This window comes from Danio aesculapii, chromosome 25 (genome assembly GCF_903798145.1).
Source record: "Danio aesculapii chromosome 25, fDanAes4.1, whole genome shotgun sequence".
Lineage (NCBI taxonomy): Eukaryota > Metazoa > Chordata > Actinopteri > Cypriniformes > Danionidae > Danio > Danio aesculapii.
In genome coordinates, this window is record NC_079459.1 from 8,452,835 (window position 1) to 8,455,439 (window position 2,605).

A 2,605-nucleotide genomic window follows, 5' to 3' on the forward strand; every position below is an offset into this window, starting at 1 on the left:
ATAAGGGGCCTAAACCATGATGCTGGCTGAACAAACTCAGGATCACAGGATTAGTTTTGAGTTGACAAAACCAAGAAGGCTAAAATGTAACCGTTATGGATTTAGTGCAATATGCACAGCGATTTTATTTTACAGTTCAAGTTGTATTCTATTCTAATATTTCTTGCTGTATGAAATTTTATGGCATGCAAAAGTGTCCTTTTAAGCCTTTCTGTACTACTCAAAATTAAGCTCTCATTTTTAATACATCTAAACATTTCAGGGCTATCTACTAGTACAAGCTCTTCCACAACTGAATCTCAAACAGCAGAACCTACAAGTAAGTCATGTATATGTACAGTTGTCTGAAAACTAACAGTAAAAGGGAAATAATAATAATAATAATTTTAATTAGTATTTAAATTAATAAAGGTATTTCAAATCACCCGAGAATACTGTTTAAAGTTCACTCTCATTTATGTTATGAATCTGTGTTATATCTTGCATTGTTAAATTGAATTGTGTATATATCGTATTTTTAAGCTTCCTAAATATTAAGAACATTGTGATTCTATTTCTCTATCAAAATGTCTCAGCAGCCTCTGCCACAATAAGCACTCCTTCAACTGAGACTCAAACATCTACAACTCCTTCAAGTGAGTCTTTTTATTCATGGACTATTGTGTGAACATTTTAGTAAAAAAAAAACTTGCTGGAATCCCATTGTCCTGGTAATGTGACTGTGACAATATCTGATTTTTCACTGCATGAGTATTCTCAATATGTTCTATTGCTTAATACATCTAAATATTTCAGCATCTCCTGCCAGTAGTACAAGAGCTTCTGGAACTGAGTCTCAAACAACAGAACCTACAAGTAAGTCATATATATGTACCCACGTAACAAAGAATTCTGGCCCAGATTTGGCATGAAGCACAGCTGGAATACATCTAGCACTGGCATACAGCATGTCGGCCAAACATGGTCCGGGTTTGGCAGAGGTGGCATGGTTTTTAAGGCAGCACACAAGACATGGGTGGCACAAATAAGACATGTATTATTTGGCCCAGATGGTAAAAAATTGATATGTGGGCCAAATAATTGGCCTATCTTGAGCCACATTTAAAATACATTCAAATTACTGTTATTTTTTGAGTAAAGAAATAGTTTAATACACAAAGTTATTTCCATCTACCTGTTTGCATCTTCTAAAGCCTTCGTTTTAATCAGGAATCAAGATTTAATTATTTAAATTATTAATCTATTGTTCTTGTATGTTGCAAAATATAAGGTAAAACCTACCTTACATATATTTTAATTATAATTATATTAATAAAATTCTATAATAATAATTATATTATTATTAACCATTACTAACAATTACCATTATTTATGCGCAATGCTTCATAGGTTTATCAATTTCATTGCAGTTAGTAGGAGGTGTCAAGACATTTGTGCTACCTATTACATTACAACCCACAGGAGAGGGCAAATTTTTCAGCAGGATAGCAGTCCTTCTAATACTTCTGCTCCACATCAAAGTTCCTGAAAGCAAAGAAGGTCAAGGTGTTTCAGGATTGGCCAGCCCAGTTACCAGACATTATTGAGCATGTCTGGGGTAAGATGAAGGAGGAGGCATAGAAGATAAATCCAAAGAATCTTGATGAACTGGGAGTCCTACAAGAAAGCTTTCATGCCATTCCAGATGACTGTGAACAATTAAATTGGGAGATGGTGTGTTGCATGTGTTGCAAATATATGTGTTTGTATTAGGACTGTCACAATACTACATCTTTGTAAAGGGTCCACTCATTTTTAATGAGATATTTGTTTTTAAGCATCATTTCGTGTTTTACTGCAATATTAAGTTAATTCTTAATATATCTAAATATTTCAGCACCCCCTGCCAGTACAAGAGCTTCTACAACTCAATCTCAAACAGCAGCACCAACAAGTAAGTAATATAAATGTCCAGTTGTCTGAAGACTATTCCCGGGAGGTTTTACCATTTTGCTGTTAATGTAAATTATAATAATCATTACTATAGGTATTTCACATCACTTGTAAATCATGCAGTTTGAAGTTGAACTGTATATACTTTGTATTATATATCTATGTAAAACCATCTTAAACTGCTGAATTGTATTGTATGTTTCTAAGCATGTAAACACATATTAAAAAGTATTAAGAAAGTTGTCATTTAATTTCTTCATCTTTATCACAGCCTCTGCCACAACAATCTCTCCATCAACTGAGACTCAAACATCCACAACTCCTCAAGTGAGTATTTTTTTATTCATGGACTATTGTGTGAACATTTAAGTTAGTCACACGGCAAGCACAATAGGACTGCAGGAAGTTTTCTGTCATAAGTTAGATTTTTCCACCATTTCCACCATTATTTTTCAATATTATTGTGTACATGTTTATTGCGATATCTAAATCTTTAAAAATGAGGTCAGCCAACTTTGCCATTATTTTGATATATCTATTTAATCAATATTTCAGCACTGCCTGCTACAAGCTTTTCTACAACCGAGTCTCAAACAGTAGAACCTACAAGTAAGTATTACAAATGTACATTTGTCTTTTGTGGTATTCTGGTAGAAACTGTAACTCCAATTTC

At 33.4% G+C, this 2,605-nt stretch overlaps 1 long non-coding RNA gene across 1 annotated transcript; it reads left to right on the top strand.

The window, feature by feature from the left end:
• The first annotated feature begins 572 nt into the window (after positions 1-572).
• On the top strand, positions 573-1,933 carry LOC130219005 (uncharacterized). The gene is made up of 3 exons (XR_008836016.1): positions 573-635; positions 796-855; positions 1,877-1,933. It is a non-coding gene; the product is annotated as an uncharacterized LOC130219005 (long non-coding RNA).
• The last annotated feature ends 672 nt before the right edge of the window (positions 1,934-2,605 follow it).